We start from the raw sequence: 25,479 nt of genomic DNA on the forward strand, positions 1-25,479 counted from the left end.
AAGGATAATAACAATGACTGCCTTCTGTATTTAATACAAACATTCACTTTCAAGATTGTTTGAACTATATAGATATGACAGGAGCAACTAATTTGGGTCAGTAAACTGATATGGGTGGACAGCCATAGGGATTATTGCTGGGTCCTCAATTACTTACATTGATGACTTGAATGAAGTAACCGAACATACGGTTGTTTGTTGTTGAAACAAAGATAGGTGGGGAAAGAAGTTAGAAAGGGATACAAAGACTTCAAAGGGGTATAGCTATGTTAGCTGAATGGTCAAAAAAATTGGCAGGTGGAGTATAATGTGGGAAAATGTGAAATTGTCCACTTTGGCAGCAATAATTGAAAAGCAGTATGTTACTTAAATGGAGAGAGATTGCAGATGAGGGACCTGCAGGTGTCATAGAACATAGAACATTACAGCGCAGAACAGGCCCTTCGGCCCACGATGTTGCGCCGACCAGTTAAAAAAAAAACAATGACCCACTAACCTAAACCAATCCCTTTTCGTCCATAAACCTGTCCACAGACCTCTTAAACGCCCCCAAACTAGGCGCATTTACAACTGCAGCAGGCAGGGCATTCCAATCCCTCACCACCCTCTGGGTAAAGAACCTACCCCTGACATCTGTCCTATAACTACCCCCCCTTAGTTTAAAGCCATGCCCCCTCGTGCTAGATTTTTCCATCAGAGGAAAAAGGCTATCACTATCCACCCTATCTAAACCTCTAATCATCTTATATGTTTCAATAAGATCCCCTCTTAGCCGCCTTCTTTCCAGCGAAAACAACCCCAAATCCCTCAGCCTCTCCTCATAGGATCTCCCCTCCATACCAGGCAACATCCTGGTAAACCTCCTCTGCACCCTCTCCAAAGCCTCCACATCCTTCCTGTAATGTGGGGACCAGAACTGCACACAATACTCCAAGTGCGGCCGCACCAGAGTTGTGTACAGTTGCAACATAACGCTACGACTCCTAAATTCAATCCCCCTACCAATAAACGCCAAGACACTGTATGCCTTCTTAACAAACTTATCTACTTGATTCCCAACTTTCAGGGATCTATGTACACATACACCTAGATCCCTCTGCTCCTCCACACTATTCAAAGTCTTCCCGTTAGCCCTATACTCAACACATCTGTTATTCCTACCAAAGTGAATTACCTCACATTTCTCTGCATTAAACTCCATCCGCCACCTCTCGGCCCAGCTCTGCAACCTGTCTAAGTCTTCCTGCAAACTATGACACCCTTCCTCACTATCTACCACACCTCCTACTTCGGTGTCATCAGCAAATTTACTGATCCACCCAACTATACCCTCATCCAGATCATTAATAAAAATCACAAACAGCAGTGGCCCCAACACCACTTGTAACCGAACTCCATGATGAATATTTACCGTCAACCACTACCCTCTGTCTCCTATCCGCTAGCCAATTCCTAATCCAGTTCCCTAGATCACCCCCAATCCCATACATCTGCATTTTGTGCAGAAGCCTACCATGGTGAACCTTATCAAACGCCTTACTAAAATCCATATACACCACGTCCACTGCCTTACCCCCATCCACCTCTCTAGTCACTTTCTCAAAAAACTCAATAAGGTTAGTAAGGCACGACCTACCCGCCACAAAACCATGCTGACTATCTCCAATCAACTCATTACTCTCCAAATAACTATAAATCCTATCCCTAATAATTTTTTCCAAAACCTTGCCCACAACAGAAGTGAGACTCACCGGTCTATAATTCCCGGGGAAGTCTCTGTTCCCCTTCTTAAACAATGGGACAACATTCGCTAACCTCCAATCATCTGGTACCATACCAGAGGCCAACGACGACCTGAAGATCAGAGCCAGAGGCTCTGCAATCACTTCTCTTGCCTCCCAGAGAATCCTGGGGTAAATCCCATCCGGACCAGGGGACTTATCTATTTTCAGACCCTCCAGAATATCCAGCACATCCTCCTTATCAACTGTAACACTGTCAATTCTACTCCCCTGCAACCCAGTGTCCTCCTCAGCTATATCCATGTCCCCCTGCGTGAACACCGAAGAGAAATATTGGTTCAATGCTTCACCAATCTCCTCCGGTTCCACACATAACTTCCCTCTGCCGTCTATAACTGGCCCTAACCTTGCCCTAACCAACCTTCTGTTCTTGACATATCTATAGAACACCTTAGGATTCTCCTTAACCCTATCAGCCAAAGTCTTCTCATGTCCTCTTTTAGCCCTTCTTAGCTCGCTCTTCAACTCCCTCCTAGCCAATCTAAAGCTCTCTAGTGCACTATCCGAGCGCTCACGTCTCATCCGAACATAAGCCTCCTTTTTCTTTTTAACCAACGAATCAACTTTTTTGGTGCACCACGGTTCCCTAGCCTTACCAATTCCACCTTGCCTGACAGGGACATACCTATCACAGACTCGCAGTAGCTGCTCCTTGAAAAAACTCCACATTTCGGACGTTCCCAATCCCTGTAATCTCCTAGTCCAACCTATGATTCCTAATTCTCTCCTAATAGCCTCATAATTACCCTTCCCCCAGCTAAAACCACTGGCCCGAGGTTCATGCCTATCCCTTTCCATCACTAAGGTGAACGTAACCGAATTGTGGTCACTATCACCAAAATGCACACCAACTTCCAAATCCAACACCTGATCTGGCTCATTTCCCAGCACCAAATCCAATATAGCCTCACCTCTAGTTGGCCTATCTACATACTGAGTCAAAAAACCTTCCTGCACACTTTGCACAAAAACTGACCCCTCTAACGAGCTAGAGCTATAACAATTCCAATCAATATTAGTAAAGTTAAAATCCCCCATAACAATTACCCTATTACTTTCACTCCTAACCAGGATCGTCTCCGCAATCCTTTCCTCAACCTCTCTAGAACTTTTAGGAGGTCTATAAAAGACTCCCAACAGGGTGACCTCTCCTCTCCTATTTCTAATCTCCGCCCATACTACCTCAACAGACAAGTCCTCATCAAACCTCCTCTCTGACACTGTGATACAATCCCTGACCAATAATGCTACCCCTCCCCCCCTTCTACCTCCTTCTCTACTTCGACTAAAACATTTAAACCCCGGGACCTGCAGCATCCATTCCTGCCCCTGCTCTATCCATGTCTCTGAAATGGCCACAACATCGAAGTCCCAGGTACTGATCCACGCTGCAAGTTCACCCACTTTATTGCGAATACTCCTCGCATTGAAGTATACACATTTCAAACCCTGCGATGCCATGCATTGCAGTCCCCATCCATGCACCCCTCACTTTCAACCCCTCTACTCAGGATCCCTCCCCCCCTCCGAATCAGTTTAAACTTCCCTGCATAGCCCTAGCAAACTTACCCCCCAGGATATTGGTCCCCTTCTGATTCAGGTGTAGACCATCCCTCTTATAGAGGTCCCACCTTCCCCAGAACGAGCCCCAATTGCTTAAGTACCTGAACCCCTCCCTCCTGCACCATCCTCTCAGCCACAAGTTCAAACTTTCCCTTTCTCTATTCCTCTCTAAACTATCTCGTGGCACAGGCAAGAGTCCGGAGATAACCACTCTATCAGTCTTGGCCTTTAGTTTCCACCCCAACTCCATAAATCTCTGCTTAATATCCCCTTCCCTTAACCTCCCTATGTCATGTGTCCCCACATGAACAATAACTTGGGGTTGATCTCCCTCTCCTCAGAGTCCTGAATACCTTTTCAGATACATCCCAGACCCCAGCCCCTGGTAGGCAACACACCAGCCCTGAGTCCCTACCTTTACTTCCGACCCTCCTATCTGTCCCCTTAACCGTGGAGTCCCCAATCACGAGGCCCAATCGTTTACAGCCCCTAACCACCTGAGCTTTCACATTAGGCTCTGGTACATGAATCAAGAAAACTGATTTATTAATGTCACATGTATTGGGATAGTGAAAATATGGTTTCTTGTGAGCTATACAAACAAAACATACCATTCCTAGAGTACAAAGGGGAGAAGGAAAGAAGGTGTAGAGACAGCTACAGTGCAGTGAAAGATCAGCTTAATATAAGGTAGGTCCATTCACAAGTCTGCTGGCTGCAGGAAAGCAGCTGTTCTTGAGTCGTTGGTACATGTCCTACAACTTTTGTATTTTTTTCCCTGATGGAAGGAGGTTGAAGAGAATATGTCCAGGATGTGTGGGGTCCTTGATTATGCTGGCTGCTTTTCTGAGGCAGCGGGAAGTGTAGACCGAATCAATGAATGGGAAGCTGGTTTGATTTGATTTAATTTATTGTCGTCACACATTAGTTTACAGTGAAAAGTATTGTTTCTTGTGTGCTATACAGACAAAGTGTACCATTCATCAAGTACATAGAGGAGGAGGGTGCAGAATATAGCGTTACAGTTCGATTGGGCTACGTTCATAATTCTTTGTAGTTTCTTGCCATCTTGGTCAGAACGAGCTATGATACAGAAAGAATGCTTATTATGCAGGTACAGTAACAGAGAATGGAATACAAAATAGGGATGTTTTGCTCCAGCTATACACGGCATTGGTGAGATCACATCTGGAGTATATGTACAGTTCTGGTCTCCTTATTTGATAAAGGATATAAATGAATTAAGCAGTTCAGAGAAAGCTTACTCGACAGATATCAGGGATGAGGATTATCTTATGAGGAAAGGTTAGACAGGTTGGGCCTGTATCCACTGAGATTTGGAACACTTGAGGGGTGATCTTACTGAAACATCCTGAGGCGACTTGATAGTATAAAAGGATGTTTCTCTTTGAGCGAAAGACTAGGACTAGGGAAAACAGTTTAAAAATAAGGCCTCTCTCACTTGAAATGAATATGAAGTTTTTTTTTCCCCCCGAGGGTAGAGTCTCTTTGGAACTCTTACCTAGAGTGCAATGGAGGCAGGGTCAAGGGAGTCAAAAGTTGCCAGGGTAGGCAGAAAGTTGGAACTGAAGTTACAGTCAGACTAGCTATGACCTTATTGAAAGGCAAAGCACAGTCAAGGGACTGATTGGTCTACTCTTGCCCCTAATTTGTCAATCAGTATCAGGAGTATAGCCCCAAAAACCTGGATACGGTACAAGCACCTACCAATTGCATCATGAGTCTAGGCCTTTGTTTCATGCACCACATCGTCATAATATTGATCAGGCCTTATACCCAACATTCTATGCTTCAGCTCACCTCACACAACACTGTTACAAGCCTCAAACACACACTTAACAGCTTTCGCATGCTGCCAACTATTCAACCACCACAGACATCACCCAGATTGCAATACACTCACTTGACACTCTTCCCCCTCTTCAATACAATTAGCAGCAGCAAAAACTGGAAGGAGAAACTCAACTGCATGTTCTAACTCCCTGACAGTGTGAAAAAGGCCATCCCAAAGCCATGATCAATAGCTAGGCTAAAAGTATCAAAGTGAGCAAATCTGAATATCTATTCCTTGTTCTCTCATCTCGGTGTCTTCTGACTGAGAAGCTGCTGTTGCTTAAACACTTACTTTCTCTGCTGCTTAAACACACTGTCCTTGCCCCATATTCTTTTCAGACACCAAGAACTGTAACTACTCAGACCGTGGAGGAAAAGAGAGAAGACCAGTACAAATGAAGACACATTATCCCTCGACTTCATTGTTGTAATCACCTGCTCAGATACTGATACCGTGCACACCGTGATGAGATATCATGCAGACACCCTGGAAGCAGGGCAAGGAGCAATGATGGTGCAAGTACCAGCTTGCCAACATGCAAGGGCAGACACCAGTTCTGTGGGGGATTCAGACAAGAACCTCAATGGTTCAGGTAAGGAAAGCAGCTACTGGGAGGTAGTGGAATAGTAGTATTGTCACTGGATTAGTAATTCAGAGACACAGGGCAATCCTCTGGGGACATAGATCCAAATTCTACCACAGCAGATGGTGGAATTTGAATTCAATAAAGATCTAGAATTAAAAGTCTAATGATGACCATGAATTATTGTCTGATCATCTTAAAAACACATCTGGTTCACTAATGTCCTTTAGGTAGGCTGGGAGGGAGCAACTTTCATCCCTTGTTCAACATTAGGAAGTTATGATAGCATGTAGCCTGGACTGGGGAGCTCCATAAGGTCAGCCCAGGCATCCAAATCAGCACTGCATGCTTATTGAAATCCTGATCTGTTTGCTTTGCATGCTGTCAGCAGATATTAGCATGGGTTAATCCCTTTACTGACAGGCGTTCAACACGCTTCACATTGAAGTGTATGTATATACAACCTGCAAATGTCATTTTTTTGGACCTTAAGGGACTTAGCATCCAAAAATGATACTGAATCCAATTTCACCCCGTATTTTTTTCTTTTCATTGTACACATTCTACAAATTCAGTCTATATTAGGAACCACTGTAGATGCTGAAGTCAGATAGTCACACTTATTTCCTATTTTAACTAGTCATTCTTGACAATAGTCAGGGAAGTCATCAATCACACCACTTGATGGTCAGCTCACTGGATCTACACATTTAGGGACAAAAATCTCTGCAACCAGCATACTGGAATAACTTGATAATTGGTTACAAAAATGTGAATTCTCATGGTGGTATAGTGCAACCTTAAGCTGAACAGATAAAGCGTATGTTAATCAGAACAAGTGACATTTAATCGCCACCTGAAACTGGGAAAATAACAGTCTGGCATCCAAGCTTGGCGACCCACTCAATACAAACTATCCCGTAGTGCAGCAACCCTCTCACAGGCTAAGGAGCACCACACTCAGCCAAGAGAATCACCTGTCCATTCTCACTGGTCGAAAGCCCAACAACTCCCAGGTGAATAAATTCCCTTGCCACTCTACCAAAGAATACAACTCAAAGTGACACAGAGCAAACATGCAGCCAAATACAAGAATTCAGAATGCCAGAATCAGAATCACAGAATACTACAGTGCAGAAAAGGCCCTTTGGCCTATCGAGTCTGCACCAGTGCATGAAATGCCCTGACCTACCCACCTAATCCCACTTGCCAGCACTTGGCCCATAGCCTTGAATGTTATGGCATGCCAAGTACTCATCCAGGTACTTTTTAAAGGATGCGAGGCATCCCACTCCCAGGCAGTGCATTAAAGACCATCACCACCCTTTGAGTAATAAAGATTTTCCTCAAATCTCCCCTAAACCTCCCATTTCTCACTTGTAACACGTCAAGCTTTACCACAGGCTACCAGACAAAAAAATGGACTTCAGATTGGGTCTCATCTTCTGATATGACAATACTTGATTTAATTATCGTTTACTATGGTCTCAACCAGGAGATAAAATTTTACTGATAAAAGCAAAAAAACTCCAGATGCTAGAAATCTGAAAGAGCAGAAAATGCTGGAAAATCTCAGCACCTGTGGAGAGAGGTGCACAGTTAATAATTCGAGTCTGTATGGCTCTCCTTCAGACATTTGTTGATGGTTCATTTTAAAAATTTAAACTGTGCCTTGATCAGGACAAAGGCTTAGAACCATGGGTGAGAGAAGAGCTGATTGAGTGTCACCGCCTTCAAGTGACCATCTTAGCTCACCTGCATAAAGCACTGAAAAGGGCAGCAAACAATTTAAAGACAGATCCACCTTGATTTACAGAGAAGCAGATAGATCTTCAAAGCAAGAGCAGAAGGAGACACCCAGAAGCAACAATTTTGGCAAAATCAAATGGAATTACTCAATCAGTGGGGGTTCATGCGGGGGGGGGGGGGCACATTTATATTGTTATTTTATGCTATCGGCACAAATTAATCATTGCATTTCATATGTAAACCACATTTATACATCTTTAACACCAAAAAAATCCTAATCTGCTCCACAGGAGCATTATAAAACGAAGTATGAAACAGCCAGATAAGGAGATATCAGATCCAAAGAGGTAAGTTTTAACGAGCATCTTCTTAAAAGGAGGAAAAGAAGGTAGAGACATGTCAGGAGGGAATTAATTCCAGAGCATGGGCCTAACTGAAGCTAAGTACAGTCTGAAGTCAGAGCCACCTACGTTGGAACAATTAAGAGGTCAGAATTAGAGGAGTGCAGATGTCTCAGTTGCTGGGTTGGAAGAGATATTGGAAATGGGGAAGGCCATGGAGGACTGAAAAAAGAAAGTGCGAATTTTTAAAAAGGCATTGATTAACCAGGAAACATTGTAGATCAATGAGACCAGGTGTGAAAGGGAACAGGGCTTGAGTGCAAATTAAGGTATGGGAGTTTTGGATGACATCAAGTTTAGAGGGTAGAGCGTTGGAGATCAGTCGAGCATGCATTGGAATAGTCAAATCTAGATGTAATGAAGGAATGAATAAGCATTTCAGCTGATATGCTGAGATGGGACAAAACTGGACAAAGTTACAGGAGGTGGGAATGGACAGAGAGTAATGGCATGAACACAAGGTCAGAAACTTATTTCAGGTCAAATATTACACAAAGGTTGCAAACTGACTGGCTTCATCTCAGAGTTTTGCCAGGGTGAGGGATGGAGTCAGTAACTAGGGAATACAGTTTGGAGCAGGGACTGAAAACAATGGCTTCAGTTTTCCCAATGTTTAACTGGTAGAATACTCTGTCTATTCAATAATGGATTCTGGATAAGTAGTTTGATAATTTAGCAACAGTGGGCATGTTGAGCAGGGTGAAGGTGGGATAGTTAACATACAAGTGAAAATTAACACATTATTTTGGATGGTGTTGCAGAGCAGCAGTTAGTAGATGATTAAAAGGAGGGGGTAGATCATCAGGGACACCATAGCAATAGGAGGAGGACAGGAAGCCATTGCAAGAAATACAATGGCTTTTATAAGATAGATAAAAACAGAAACAAGATGGGACAATATTAAAACTCCTCACCTATCACAAGTTACATTGCAGTGACTTGTAAGAATTTTGGAAAATATTCACACAGCAGCACTGAAGGCCTGATGCGATGGAGCGTACTTCTCCAGAGGAGGAAAGCCAACTCTTGTACACATAAATCATAGTTTCAGCACAGCTTTGGGTGATCCAAAACCCAACGGTAAACTTATTTTCAAATGAAAGTTATTAGCAGGTTATTGATTATAGAATAGGTTCAAATGCTGTAAGTAATACAATTAATTTATTCTGTAATAACAATTAAAAATCAGCTACCTTCTCCATCTCTGGATTACTAGAAATCCTAATTATAAACTTAAAAGCTTAAAATGATTCAGCTTTTACACTAAATATGGAAAATAGCCATAATTATGGCTCCAGTATCACAAATTAGTATTGATTTTAATTTATGGATACCAAAATACCAGCAGCCCACTGTATGCTAGAGAATAATCCTACATTAAAAATCATAGCAATAAATTCTGTTAGCAGAATACATAAATTTGGCAACACATCCAGGAACTAGATTGAGTATACTTTCCATCATCCCACCACATCTTTTCAGAATATTCAAAACATTGTAATATGTACCACTGAAAATAAAATATAAAACTAAAGGCTACTGTTGATTTTTCCCCACGATATAGAAATGAGTAGAAGCTGAAGCCTGCAGCCATCTATCAGTATTTTCTTCTGCATAAACACATTTATCATTCAAGACGTGGGTATAACCATGCATGAAATGAGATTCACAGTTTCTTTAAGTGCAAGTCAAGATATCTTCAGTTAGCCAGGAATATTTTCATTAAAGTCTCATCACATTAGCATTTCAAATCCAAATATTTTTGTACAGGTTTGAAAATAAATCCAGTAGTTTGCATATCTTGGTATGTGCATGGTCAGGGGAGGGGGGGTTCTGATAAATGTGGTGATCTAATTTTTGATTCACTACAATTTTAGCTGCAATGGCCCCACTGGTGGAACACTCCATTAAGTGTGCAGGGACAAATGAGAAAAGAATGTACCATACACACAAATGGATGTGTACCATAAATCAAGCTATCATTTCACTTTGAAATGCATATGTAACGCTCTACTTGTCGACTTGACTTGGTCCGAATTAAAAGCTTTCCACTAACATGACAATGTTAGAATCCTATGATGTTACAGCACAGGAGGCAGCCACGCAGCCATATAGACCTGGTCTCTGAAGTAGCTATCCATTTGGTCCCACTCCCTTCCACTATTCAAATGGTTATTCTGTGTATAACCAATGGCTGGGATGAGATAACGAACATTAATGGAAGACAGGCTCCCGGTATTTCTCTCAATGAAATTAATATCAGAAGAAAAAAGGTTGCATACTTAAGTAAATGCTGCATACAGATATTACAACCAAACAGTTGAGAGGCATCAATTTTCTGACGCAGGTGGAAAACAAATCAAGCATGGGTGACTCTTTTCAAAATTCCAAAACATATACAATCTGAAACTTGTGTCATCAGAATTGTGCACCTTTGCCTTTCCTTCTCCCCTATCTGTTAACTAACAGAAAGCAAAGAGTGGGGTAAATGTTTCTCTGGTTGGTGATCAGTGACTAGTGGTGTGCCTTAGGGATCAGTGTTGGGACTGCAATTGTTTATGATTTACATCGATGATTTGGAGTTGGGGATCAAATGTAGTATGTCAGAATTCACAGATGACACTAAGATGAGTGGCAGAGCAAGGTGTGCAGAGGATACAGAAGTCTGCAAAGGGATTTGGATGGTCTGAGCGGGCAACGGTCTGGCAGATGGAGTACAATGTTGGTAAATGTGAGGTTATCCATTTTGGTAGGAACAGCAGCAAAATGGGCTATTATTTAAATGGTAAAAAATTGCAGCATGCTGTTGTGCAGAGGGACCTGGGTGTCCTCGTGCCTGAATCACACAAAGTTGGTTTGCAGGTGCAGCAGGTAATTAAGGCGGCATATGGAATTTTGTCCTTCATTGCTAGAGGGATGGGGTTTAAAAAGTGAGGTTACGTTACAGCTGTATAAAGGTGCTGGTAAGGCCACACCTAGAGTATTGCGTAGAGTTTTGATCTCCTTATTTGAGATTGGCACTGGAGGGGGTGCAGAGGAGATTCACTAGGTTGATTCCAGAGTTGAGGGGTTTGGCTCATGAGGAGAGACTAAGGCTATAATCATGGAAATCCGAAGAATGAGGGGAGATCTTATAGAAACGTATAAGATTATGAAAGGAATAGATGAGATAGAAGCAGGGAAGTTGTTTCCACTGGGGGCATGACCTCAAAATAAGGGGAAGCAGATTTAGGACTGAGTTGAGGAGGAACTTCATACAAAGGGTTGTGAATCTGTGAAGCAGTTGAGACTACCTCACTTGAATGTTTTTAAGGCAAGGATAGATACATTTTTGAACAATAAAGGAATTAAGGATTATGATGAGCTGAGTTCAAAAAAAGGTCAGCCGTGATCTTATTGAATGGCAGAGCAGGCTCGAGGGGCGAGGTGGTCTACTCCTGCTCCTTATTTTTATGTTCTATATACTCCACGAATGGTATGTTTTGTCTGAATAGCATGCAAGAAACAATACTTTTCATTGTATCCCAATAAAACAAAAAAAGCAAAAATCATCCATGATATTATAATCTCCAATCTACACACCAAAGTATTCAAGAGTATATTAATTTGTGCAAGACCAAACTGAAAGCCTAGTATGGTACTAGAAATGGTTAATGAGAGCTTAATTTCAGGCACAGTCTAATCTTGACATACCTTGAGCAAACATCTATCTGCCCTTGGAGTTCTAGGAGACTCCAAATAAAGCAAATTACTGCTTTTGTTGACAATGAGGCAGTACAGGATTAGTCTTGAGTGGTACTTCATGGCTGGTTAAATACATAAAATACAGCAATTTTCGTATGAGTTTAAAGCATGGTGGATGGCATGATGAACTCCATGGGTGCCAGCAGCAGAGAGAAGTGAACATAAATTTTATTTTTGACTTATCACATCCTGCAGTCTGCAGAGCTGCTGCAGACTGAAAGGAACAAGCATCACATTTTCTGGATAGGTTCCGATTGATACTGTTAGCAAAGATTTGTGAATATTGCATACTGTGTCTAAAACCAATGAGGAACTTTTTTTTATTCATTCGCAGGACACGGGCGTCACTGGCCGGCGAGCATTTATTGCCCATTCCTAGTTGCCTTTGAGGTGATGGCAAGCTGCCTTCTTGAATTGCTGCAGTCATGTTCTGTGGGTTGACCCACAATGCTGTTAGGGAGAGAATTTCAGGATTTTAATCCAGCGGCTGCAAAGGAATGGCGATATATTACCAAGTCAGGATGGTGAGTGGCTTGGACAGGAACTTGCAGGTGGTGGTGTTCCCATTTATCTGCTGCCCGTGTTCTTCTAGATGTAAGTGGTCATAGGTTTGGAAGGTGCTGTCTAAGGGTCTTCGGTGAATTGCTGCAGTGCATCTTGTCGATAGTACACATTGCTGCTACTGAGTGTCAGCAGTGGAGGGATTGAATGTGATCAACTAATATTTAGCAAGAACAGTACAACAAATACTGTGGCCTCAACCTAAACAAAACAATGAAACTTTGAAATTTGATGTTACACAAGTGCTTGCTGTGAATCTAAAGTTGAAAAATGAAATGATGCACCAGGTGGGGCATGCCATTGTGCACTATGCAGAGCAGGGTTGGGCATACGAGCACCATAAACATTGTGATTTCACAAAACATCTCACAAGGAGGTCATCCTTTATATATTTTTCCCAGTATGAATGTGGCTTAGTGCCAAGTGAGCACAGAATGTGGAATGCAAAAGAAATTTGATTTACATCCTCTACTATAATGCTGTTCTTGATAAAACAATAACATTACAATTAAAACCAATATGACAATGCAATATTGCTACCATATCAATAACTCTTCCCACTCCCCAGTGGCTTCCTCATCTGACACTTAAACACTTGCAGAAAAACAGTAAAGTAGTTTTGAGCTTTGTTGCAACAATTTATTTTGCTTACAGTTGTAATAGATTTTAAGACTTCTTTTTACTCTAGCCCTAACCTTAAATTAGCACAGTTTGTTGAATTGGGCTTCTATACAGAATGGTTACAATTTTCAAGCAATTTGTGTAATGCAATGCAACAGTGCCATTGCTCTACTTTATCTGAAAAATTCACACACAGACAAATGAAACACTTATGTACATTCATACAGGCTGAGAGTGACTGTGAGTCTAACTATTAATGACAGTGGGCACTTAAGTCATTGGATAGCTCCGAAACATCTTGTACATTCCCACACAGTATTATAATTCAGAGCACAGCCTGCTATCATTGCAGAAGCTGGCCTTTTGTAAACGAACACAGAACCAATATACCCTTGTGACCAGACCTTTCACTTCTTTAAGAAAAGAGAAGACAACCACTGGGTATTTCCAAAGGAGGAGTGGATCAAGAAATAATCAAGCATTCAGTGCCACAACAAAAGAATTAAGCAGTAAATTATAATTCAAATCAAGATAGAATATGAAAAACAATTCTACTCTACAGAATTTTATACATAGTTGTATGTGGAAATACACTATATACTTTATTTTGTGTACAATAAAAGAATCACCATGATTAAATGCAAATTTAATCAGACAAATAGTCAAAATGTAAAGAAAAGATGCACTGTAAAAGGCTGGCAGCACAACTCAGATCTTTAAATGAAACCAACATTTCTAGGAGCTACAATCACAGGAATAAAACCAAAAAGGCTCTTGCATTTATATTTCACAACCTCAGAATATCCCAAAGCACTTTACAGCCAATTAAGTATTTAAGGGTAGTCATTGTTATAATGTGTTAAACATAGCAGACAATTTGCACACAGCAAGAACACAGATAATTTGTTTTTTGTGTGTTGGTTAAGAAGTAACTATTAAGATACTTGGGAGAACACTGCTGCTCTTTTTTGAATTGTTATGGGATCTTTCGCATCCACCAGATGATGAACAGGGACTCAGTTTAACAACTCATCGAAAAACTGCACCTCAGACAGTGGAACAGTCCCTCAGCACTGCTCTGAAGTATCAACCATATGTGCTTTAGTCTTTGGAGCGGGGCTTGAACCCAGTCTTCCGACTGGAAGACAGAAGTGCTTCCACTAAATTACAGCTGACAGCCCAAAAAGTGGAAGAAATAAATTTGAGTAGATAGCAAGCTTAAAGTAACTCAATCTGAAGGATGTAGAAGTTGCATGAACTGAGCGTGGGTAAAATAAAACCAATATATGCAGTTTCCTCACCAAGATGAAGAGTAGAAATACTTTCTGTACTATTCTTAAAAGCCAACTCCAACTGAAATTTGAATCAGTAGCTATGGGAAATCACCATTATAAAGTACAAACAGTATCGTTCAGAATGTTGTGACAGCTATGATTAAAAGTTACAATTTGAAGGAGATTGCAAAAAAAAGACCGTAGTTAGTTCATTTGTATAAAACTGTAATTAGAAGCGCAAAGGGCATAAGTGGACCAAATGTGGAGGAGTGGTAATATTACTACATTAGCAATCCAGAGGCCCAGGCTAACGCTCTGGGACACTTGAGTTCAAAACTGACCACAGCAGCTGGTGGAATTAAATTCAATTAATAAATGAAACAATTGTTAATTGCCATAAAAACCTGTGGTTCAATAATGTCCTTTAGGGAAGGAAATCTGCCATGTGTGTAATCAACAGCAAATATCCTTTGAACCAGCTCAACAAGGCCATCAATTGCACAAAACTGTCACAGAAAAGTCAATAAGAATTGAAACTAGACAGACCACCAGGCATCAACCTAGTTACTGGAATTGCCACCAATACACCTAGTCCTGTCAGCCCTGCAGAGTCCTCTTTATATGAGGCTCATGTCAACATTGAGAGAACTTACAATTACAAACTAGTCAGGAAACAGCCTGAAAGTCATGATCTGTTAGTTATGACTCCATGATTATGTCCCAAAAGCCATCATCAGCAGTCACAAATAAGACTGAATGAACAGAAGTGGCAGCACACCAGTATACAATTGGGAGGAAGTTGCTCAACTTTTACTCTAGGCTCCATGAAGTTTCATGGCACCAAGTCAAACATGGGCATCGAAACCACCACTGTCCACCCTCCCCCCCCACCCCCCATAGCCCCACACCACCACCCTCTGATGAATCAGTATTCCCACATGCAGAGTACGGCTTCCAAGAAACCAAGAGGGAGAAAAGCAGAGAATGTACTTCAGAGAAACTTCAGTGTCCATCATGATGAGTGAGTGGCACCAGTACTGAGAGAGTTGGCTTGGTCCCAAAGACAGTAAGAAGTCTCACAACACCAAGTTAAAGTCCAACAGATTTATTTGGTAGCACAAGCCACTAGCTTTCAGAGTGCTGTCCCTTCATCAGGTAAGTGGGAGTTCTGTTCCAAACAGGACATATAAAGACAAACTCAATTTACAAAGGACATAGCTGCTGGACTGGGTTCTGTGGCAAATGGTGAGGGAACCAAGAGGGAAAAACCTACTACACCTCGTCCCCACTAATCCACCTGTCGCAGATGCATCTGTCCATGACAGTTTCATTAGGATTGACCACAATGCACGTCTCGTCCTCACATTGAGGGATACCTTCTATTCTTGTGGTGCTATCACTGTTGGATGGGATCGATTTTGAATAAATCTAGCCTTTCCTGGGGTGCTGTAAGCCATCAAATGGCCCACTTTAGCCCTTTAAACTACCATCAAGCTGGGGGCTCAAGCCTGGTTCAATGAATAGTGCAGAAGGGCATGCCATAAGCAGCACCACACATACCCTAAAAGATAACATGTTAACTTAAATGAAACTACAACATAGAGCATTTCAAACAGCAGACGAAGAGTGCAATAGATAGAGCCAAGTGATTCCACAACAAACAGATTAGATCCAAGCTCTGGAGTCTTGTCACATCCAGTTGTGAATGGTTCTGGACAATTGAACAACTCACTGGCGGAACGGAAGTTTCCTTAAATATCCCTATCCTCAATAATAGGGGAGCCTGGCATGTCGGTGCAAAACCATCTTCAGCCAAAGTATCAAGTGGATGATCCATCTTGGTCTCCTCTGGAGATCCCCAACTTCACAAGATGCCAGTCTTCAGATAATTTGGTTCACTCCACATCCTATCAGGAAACATTTGATACTGCAAAGGCAATGGCCTTAACAATATTCCAGCAATATTACTAAAGACTTGTAATCCAGAATTAGCCTGTTCTCTAACCAAGTGCTTCCAATACACCTACAACACTTGCATCTACCTGATAATCTGGAAAATTGCCCAGGTACACCTGTTTACAAATTTCAGGACAAAATTAAAAGAAGCCAGTTGCTGCCCCATCAGTCTATTCTCCAACACCAGTAAAGAGATGGAAGGTCTTGGCAACAGTGTTATGAGGCAGCAGTTGTCAGCAATAATCTGCTCACTGACACTCACGACCTCTAATACCATGACCCAAACATGAACAAAACAGCCAAATATGTCACTTCCCATGATATCAAGACAGCATTTGACCAATTGATGCATCAAGGCGACCTGATAGGGTGGATTCTCAGAGGCTATTTCCCAGTGCTGAAATGGTTGTTACAAGAGGACACATGTTAAAGGTGCTGGGGAGCAGGTACAGAGGAGATGTCGGGGTAAGTTTTTCACTGAGGGTGGTGAGTGAGTGGAATCGTCTGCCATCGTTGGTGGTAGAGGCGAACTCGCTGGGGTCTTTTAAGATACTTCTGGATGAGTACATGGGATTTAACGGGATTGAGAGTTATAGATAGGCTTGGTAGGTATGGATATGATCAGCGCAACTTGTTTGTGCTGTAGGGCCAGTTTGTGCTGTAGTGTTCTATGTTCTAAGCAGCCCTAGTAAAATTGGTGTCAATGGGAATTAAGTTCACCACTGGCTGCAGTCATACATGGATTGAAGGAAGATGGTTGCAGGTGTTTGAGGTCACACATCCAAATCCCACGACATCACTGCAGGAATTCCACTGCTCAAGGCCCAGCCACCCAGAGTTGTTCCAAGAATGGCCTACCCTCCATCATGAAGTCAGGAGTGGGAATCTTTTCTGATTATTGCACAATGTTCTGCATCATCTGTGACTCCTCAGATACTGAGGCAAATCACATCTAGATAGAGACAGACCTGGACAGAATTCAGGCTTGCACGAATGTTACTTGCCCCTAAATGCCAGGCACTTGACCAGCTCCAGGAAGACAGAATCCAACCAATTCCTCTTGACATTCAATAGCATTACCATCATTGAATCCCCCACTATGAATGGACCAGAAACAGTACTGGACTAACCATATAATATGATGGCTACAAGAGGAGACGTGGAGATGTCGGGGTGGGAGTGGGGTAAACACAGTAAGTCTCAGAGCACCCAGGTTAAAGTCCAACAGATTTATTTGGAAGCAAATTCCACTAGCCTTCAGAGCGCTGCCCCTTTGTCAGGTAAGTCAGGCTTGGACTAATGCGTTGTAACCTGCTACAAGAACAGGTCAGTTGCTGGGCATTCTGCCGAATGTAGTTCATCTCCTCACTTCCCAAAACTTGTCCACCAACTATAAAGGTACAAGTTAGGGAATAGTCTCCACTTGCCTAGATGAATGCAGCTTCAACAACTCAAGAAGCTCAACATCATCCAGGACTAGGTAGGCTTGGCACCCCATCCACCACCTTCAACATCCATTCCCTTCATCACTGATACACAGTCGCAGCACTGTGAGAGTCACCAAAGTCTCAGAGGACTACAGGCTGCTCTCCCCTTTGATGAGAGAGAGTACTGACTGGTGGTGATTTAACCAGAGGGTCATCACACCTCAGGCGAGGGGCAAGGTGGAGACTGTGGGGCCTTCAATAGCCTTAGCTGGTATGGGAATCGAACTTACACTGTCAGCGTCTCTCTACACCACAAACCAGCCATCCAGCCAACTGAGCTAACCGACCTGCCAATGTGCACCATCTACACAATGCACTGCAGCAATTCGTCAAATCCATGGCCACTACCACCTGGACAAGGGCAGCAGATGCATGGGAACACACCAACTACAAGCTCCACAAATCACACATAATACTGATTTAGAACCATAATCACTACTCCTTCAGTCACTGGTCAAGATCATCCAACTCCCTTCCTAACAATGCTATGGGTGTACCTACAACTCCCAGACTGCAGACCTCCTCAAGAGGAAAATAGGGATGGGTAAGAAATGACATGCCAACAATGACAGAATAAACAAAGTCAGGAGAATGTGGGGGAGAGCATAACTAAAGGTCATCAATATAAAATAATCAAGAAATCCAATATGGAATTCAAGAAAAAAATCTTGTTTGCCCAAGTGGCAGCAAGAATGTGAAACTCATGATTAGAGTGATTGAAGCAAACAGCACAGTAAGGGGAAACTAGAAAAGTACATGAGGGAAAAGGGAACAGATGTTACGATAGATGATTTAGATGAGAAAAGATCAGAGGCTTGGGTGTAACATCAACACCAGCATTGTCTGGTTGAGCTGAACAGCCTTGTTTCTATGTTATATATCCAACGTTACCTTGTTTATGTAATTTTCTTTGCAGTGGTTTGGTTGAGAAGACTGATCACGTGAAGAAGATAGTTGTTGACACAACTTCCCTTGAAGGCAAGTACTCCTATTGGCAATTTGAGAAGGAAAATTAATTTTCTTATATAAAAACTCACCTCAACCAATCAACTGCAGTTTATCCCTCCTCAAGGTGCGTGGTCTTAATCCAATGTGTCTACTTTTTTTCCCCAATCGTCAACTAACCTATTCTTTAAAGGTTGTTGCACTACCAAAGCTGATAACTTGGAGGTTGCATCTCAGCCATATTGAAGAAATGGTGTCAAACATGTAAATAATGAGAGCAGGCCGCTTGGCTTCATTGAAAGGTTCCATCATAGTGACGTTAGTCTTAAACCAATCAGCAATCTTCCACTCTTGCTTCCCTTATGTTGAGGATCCAGCATTGCAGATGGTGTCGCAAAGTATGTCGCTTCTGCTATCTGGATGGGAATGTGTGAGCGCACTTGTGCAATTGAATCAAGGACATGCTGGCTTTCATCTAGGGAGGCAATATTATTGACATTGACAGAACAGCATTCCCGCTTTGAATAAAAATAACTTCAGATGTTGTATCCAAATCCTGGTTCACACCAAGCAGCGATCTGTATGAGAATGCTGCTCAGAGGGTCACATCCAGTGTTAGATCCAGCTGGTACAGTGCCCTAATCTTGGTCGTCTCTAGGATACTTTACGACATGGTATGTTCTGAAAATATTAGTTGCACAAAACTTATGGTACGAGCAAATCTCAAGTTGTCTCTGTACAGCCCTACTTGCCCCAGTATTTTTAGTGTTGCCCCCTGGGGTTGCAAAGTAGACTTTAATTAGGTTGATTGAACATGACACACACTTGTCATTCACTTCAGTTCAAAGCAGTGAAACAGCAACATGAACTTTATTTTGTTGACTGTATTCCACTTATCCCTAGTTCTATATGAGAGGGAGTTTGGGTCTAGGGAGAAAAAAGGTTCTAATTCTATATTTTACTCTTGTTCTACAAATATGTGAAGAGTAAAAGGATGAGAAAAGAAGGGATAGGACCTATAAAAGGTAAAGGGGGGAAAGTCTGCGTGGAACCAGAAGAAATGGCAAAGGTGCTTAATGAGTACTTTGCCTCGGTATTCACGGTGGAAAGTGATCTGGGAGGTTGTACTACAGGTTTGCGGCAGACTGAAAAAATTGAGTATGTGGATATTAAGAAAGAGGATGTGTTGGAACTTTTAAATTCTATCAAGATAGATAAGTCGCTAGGACCTTTTAATTCACAGGTTTTAAGTCAGTCCGCCTTGTTGTCCAACAAGGGGCATACACGCGATGGGTCATACTTGGGCTGCTCTCGAATGCTCGAGAGTGGCCTAGCGCTTCATGTCATTGGTGTGTGCTTAAACTGGACCAGATGCTGGGCAACACGACAGCTCAGTGACTATCACTGTTTGCTGTGCAGACACATGGATTTGGGCCAGTGTCTGTGGGAGTTTGCGCATCCTCTCCGTGCTTGCGTGGGTTTCCTCCGGGTGCTCCGGTTTCCTCCCACACCCCAAAGATGTGCTATTAGGCTGATTGGGAGTAATAAGTTGTCCCTAAATTAGTTTCCCTGAATGTGGATTGCCATAAAACAACAGACAAGGGTCATGGGTGGAGAAGGTAATGTTAAAATGGCGGCGCAGGCTCGTTGGGCCTGTTTCCTGGGCTGTTTTTGTTCTTTACCGGATGGGATGTATCCCAGGTTACTGTGGGAGGTGAGGGAAATGATTGCAGAGACACTGGCGACGATCTTTGCATCATCAATAGAGACAGGTGTGGTTCCTATTTTCAAGAAAGGGAACAGGGATAGCCCAGGAAATTACCGACTGGTGAGTCTGACCTCAGTGTTTGGTAAGTTGATGGAGAGGATTCTGACGGACAAGATTTATGAGCATTTAGAGAAGTTTAGAATGATCAGGAATAGTCAGCACTGCTTTGTCAAGGGCAGGTCGTGCCTTACAAATCTAGTTGAGTTCTTTGAAAATGTGACTGAACACATTGACGAAGGAAGAGTGGTGGACATGGTTTACATGGACTTCAGCAAGGCGTTTGATAAGGTCCCCCATGCAAGACTTCTTGGGAAGGTGAGAGGGCATGGGATCCAAGGGGCTTTGGCTTTGTGGATCCAGAACTGGCTTGCCTGCAGAAGGCAAAGAGTGGTTGTGGATGGGTCTTTTTCTGCATGGAGGTCGGTCACCAGTGGAGTGCCCCAGGGACCTGTTCTAGGACTCTTGCTGTTTGTCATTTTCATAAATGACCTGGATGAGGAAGTGGAGAGATGGGTTAGTAAGTCCGCCAACGATACGAAGGTTGGTGGTGTCGTGGATAGTCTGGAGGGATGTCAGAAGTTGCAGCGTGACATAGATAGGATGCAAGACTGGGCAGAGAAGTGGCAGATGCACTTCAACGCAGATAAATGTGTAGTGGTCCATTTTGGCCAGACCAACGGGATGCAGGAGTACAATATCAAGGGTACGACTCTTAGCAGTGTTGAGGAGCAGAAGGATCTTGGGGTCCGGGTCCATAGGACTCTTAAATTGGCCTCGCAGGTAGAGGATGTGGTCAAGGCGGCGTATGGTGTACAGGCCTTCATTAATCGAGGGATTGAGTTAAGGAGTCGGGTGGTAATGCTGCAACTTTATAGGACCCCACTTGGAGTAGTGTGTGCAGTTCTGGTCGCCTCACTACAGGAAGGATGTGGAAGCTATTGAGAGGGTGCAGAGGAGATTTACAAGGATGTTGCCTGGATTGGAAGGCATGCCTTATGAAGATAGGTTGAGGGAGCTAGGTCTCTTCTCCCTGGACAGATGAAGGTTGAAAGGCGACCTGATAGAGGTTTATAAAGTGTTGAGAGGAATAGATAGGGTGGATTCTCGGAGGCTACTTCCCAGGGCTGAAATGGTTGCTACGAGAGGACGCAGGGTAAAGGTGCTGGGAAGCAAGTACAGAGGAGATGTTAGGGGAAAGTTTTTCACTCAGTGGGTGGTGGGTGAGTGGAATCGGCTGCCATCGGTGGTGGTAGAGGTGAACTCACTGGGGTCTTTTAAAAGACTTCTGGATGAGTATATGGGATCTAATGGCACTGGAAGTTACAGATAGTTCTATGGCTTAGTAGGTATAGACGTGATCGGCGCAACTTGTGGGCCGAAGGGCCTGTTTGTGCTGTAGTGTTCTATGCTTCTGAAACTTCATTCTAACTCTTAAACTCTCTAACAATGCCATAATTCAATATCTTACAGATTTGGCACATTAAGTTGATCTTTCTTTACACCCTAGCTATGACTGTAACACTACATTCTGCACACTCACACTTCCTTCTCTATGAAGAGTGTGCTTTGTCTGTATAGAGTGCAAGAAACAAAATTTTTCACTGTATCCAAGTACACGTGACAATAATAAATTAAACATTCTGCTAATTACACAGATTTATAAGACTTCCTCACACATTCACTCACACAATGCGCTCACACATTCCCATCCAGATAGCAGAAGCGACATACTTTGACACCATCTGCAATACTGGATCCTCAACATAAGGGAAGCAAGAGTGGAAGATTGCTGTTTGGTTTAAGACTAATGTCACTATGATGGAGCCTTTCACTGAAGCCAAGCAACCTGCTCTCATTACAAGATTTGAGTTTTTTTCTGCATGGAAGTCGGTCACCAGTGGAGTGCCCCAGGGATCTGTTCTAGGACCCTTGCTGTTTGTCATTTTCATAAACGACCTGGATGAGGAAGTGGAGGGAGGGGTTAGTAAGTTTGCTGATGACACGAAAGTTGGTGGTGTTGTGGATAGTCTGGAAGGATGTCAGAGGTTGTAGCGAGACATAGATAGAATGCAAGACTAGGCGGAGAAGTGGCAGAAGGACTTCAACGCGGATAAATGTGTAGTGGTCCATTTTGGCAGGTCCAATGGCATGAAGGAGTACAATATCAAGGGTAGGACTCTTAGCAGTGTTGAGGAGCAGAAGGACCTTGGGGTCTGGGTCCATAGGTCTCTTAAATCGGCCTCGCAGGTGGAGGATGTGGTCAAGAAGGCGTAAGGTGTATTAGCCTTCATTAATCGAGGGATTGAGTTTAGAGTCGGGAGGTAACACTGCAACTTTATAAGACCCCTGAGAGACCCCACTTGGAGTACTGTGTGCATTTCTGGTCGCCTCACTACAAGGATGTGGAAGCTATTGAGAGGATGCAGAGGAGATTTACAAGGATGTTGCCTGGATTGGGTGGCATGCCTTATGAAGTTAGGTTGAGGGAGCTAGGTCTATTCTCCCTGGAGAGACGAAGGTTGAGAGGCGACCTGATAGAGGTTTATAAGATGTTGAGAGGTATAGATAGGGTGGATTCTCAGAGGCTATTTCCCAGGGCTGAAATGGTCGCTACGAGGGGACACAGGTTTAAGGTGCTGGGGAGCAGGTACAGAGGGAATGTCAGGGGTAAGTTCTTCACTCAGAGGGTGGTGAGTGAGTAGAATCGGCTGCCAGTGGTGGTAGAGGCGAACCTGCTGGGGTCTTTTACAAGACTTCTGGATAAGTACATGGGATTTAATGGGATTGAGAGTTATAGATAGGCCTGGTAGGTATGGATATGATCGGCGCAACTTGTGGGCCAAAGGGCCTGTTTGCGCTGTAGTGTTCTAGGAGCTTCTTTTGGTTACAGAAACAGGAGTACAAATTGTTACGTGGCATCAGGGATAATTCAAATGTAATCCTTCTGGGATAAAAATGCTAGTCTCATTAATAATGATCCTGAAACTAGAGCATTGTTGTTAAAAAGAGCTATTTGCTTCACTAATATCCTTCAGGGGAGGGAAGTTTACCATCCTTACCTGGCCTAGAACAGCAACGTGATTGAAATGGCCGAGCCAGCCACTCTAGTTGTATTGTTATGGGCCACTGATCCAAAACAATACAAAAAATATTTTCTAAAGTTAGCCTAAACCCTAACTTTTACATCTGATTTTGGCATTAGGGTGAGCATAAAGTGTTTCACGCCAGGTATGATTCAATTGACCCACTAGGAAGCCTTTATCAAAACAAACTTTATTTAAGAACACAGTTAGAATGTAACAAAAAGAATTGGCATAACTTTTACCAATTAAAATGCTTAGACAAAGTATCCTTAACACCTAGCTATCTCTGTTGTTTCAGTTTAAAGCAATACCCCATAAACATAACTAATTCTATCACAAAAAACACACTTCTGGACAGAGATCCAGACAGCAGTTTCCAGAGAAGGATATATCCTCAAAACAGCAAAATTTCAGAAAAGTAAATCTAGCCTCTGGCAACTCCCAGTCTCCAGACTTCAGAGACAGAAAGGGATACATCTCTCTCTCCCAGCAGCTTCCAAAAGAGGAACTCTCAGAAAGATCCATTCATATAGCAGGATCTCCAAGAAAGCCATATTTCCTGGCAGATTCCAGTCTCCAACTTCAAACAGGAGAAAAGGGAGGCACTGGTCTCTCAACTCAAAAGCAGCATCTCAGCTCGAATGTTCTCCTAAGCCTAACTTGTCCATGTTATATGACCATACCTGTCAAAGACTACTCTGCAAAATCAAGGGAAAACACAAAAATAGGAGAACAAACATTCTACCAAATAGAAGCAATTATGCTGCTGCAGTAACGCTACAAGAGGCCAGCTGTTGACAGAATGCCCCCCCAGTGCATAGAACTGCTACAACAGATCCTGCACAAGAACAGAAGTCAAGCTTATTTAAAGGCACAGCATTAGCACAATATCAAACTTCTACAGAAGTCACTGTGGAGATACCTATACCACATAGCTCAATTGTTTATACATGTAGCTCACCACCACTTCAAGGGAAATTAGGGATGCGCAATAAATGCTGGCCTTCCTAATGATACTTATATTACAAAAACAAAGCAAAAACAAACATTTTAAAAAACCTAATTTTAAGTTTACTAAGTGATTATTGTATCTCAAAATAGTTAGCAAATAGTTCTGTACATTTGTTCAGAAATATTTTTCAGCAATTTAGAACCTTGTTATTAGCTGGTTTTGGATTTACACCAACAAAAAAATGCAATTTTTTCTGTCAAACGACACTAAGTTAATATTCAAAAACATGATAATAACATTAAAGCTCAAATAATCCCTTTAAAAAATTACATTTTAAACAATTTATTTGAAAACACTCTCCAACTACACTGATTCATGGCAAGTTGTGTTTGACAACAGCAAAAACCTGGGGAAGAAAAACTTCACAAAAAAGTACAACATTCTCCTGGCTTAACCAATTGCACCCCAAGTAGAAACACCATACAAGATGTTTAAAACTATAAACAATCCTTTAATTATGGCCTAATAAAGAGGTGTACAGAGTTAAAAATCAGATATTTGCTGTTAAAGACCCAAATAATCTTTAAACTCCTAAAGCTGGCAGTAGCCATTTTTGAAAGAAAAATCAACTGATTCATTTTGTTGAAATAAATGAAAACAAGATAGCTTGCTTTAGGGGAAAATCACACTATACCAGTGTCACGAGAAAGGCAGACTTTTCAGGCATTGCGTTTTGATTTATTACTCAAAAAGAGACAAATAAATTTTAAATTCAATTTCATAAGTGGTTTATTCATATATTCATTACAGTGAGAGTGCACTGTGTTCACTTTCTCTGCGTCATATGAACGATTTACATCTGGGGGTTAAACAGTTTTACATGACAGCTCGAGAAATATCACCAGATTATACTGCTCAGCTGGGATGACAATTACTCAATGTCCCCTGAAGGTTTTTATGTACATCAAAATATGGCCCTTTCCCAATCTTATTTGGCCACTCTTGCCAACATCAGTATTGTCTCAAGATCAGGTCTTTCTACACATATGGCCATAAAAGTTCAGTGGAATATTTTTCTACATTCAAAGAATCTATACAAATGCACATTGCTGACCTATTCATTTCCTGAAATAGC

The 25,479-nt window shown here is 42.3% G+C and overlaps 1 protein-coding gene across 4 annotated transcripts in view; it reads right to left on the minus strand.

The window, feature by feature from the left end:
- The window catches only part of wasf1 (WASP family member 1), a 133,707-nt gene that overhangs the window by 79,699 nt on the left and 28,529 nt on the right, over positions 1-25,479 (minus strand). The window contains exon 1 of one of the 4 annotated variants that reach the window (XM_080192895.1): positions 18,488-18,567. The exons of the other annotated variants lie outside the window; for them this stretch is intronic. The gene's annotated coding sequence lies outside the window, so the exon portion shown is untranslated. Of the gene's footprint in view, positions 1-18,487; positions 18,568-25,479 lie in introns of those variants that run through there. 4 annotated transcript variants of the gene reach the window in all.

The sequence above is a fragment of the Carcharhinus amblyrhynchos genome, chromosome 7 (genome assembly GCF_965287045.1).
Source record: "Carcharhinus amblyrhynchos chromosome 7, sCarAmb.v2.hapA, whole genome shotgun sequence".
Lineage (NCBI taxonomy): Eukaryota > Metazoa > Chordata > Chondrichthyes > Carcharhiniformes > Carcharhinidae > Carcharhinus > Carcharhinus amblyrhynchos.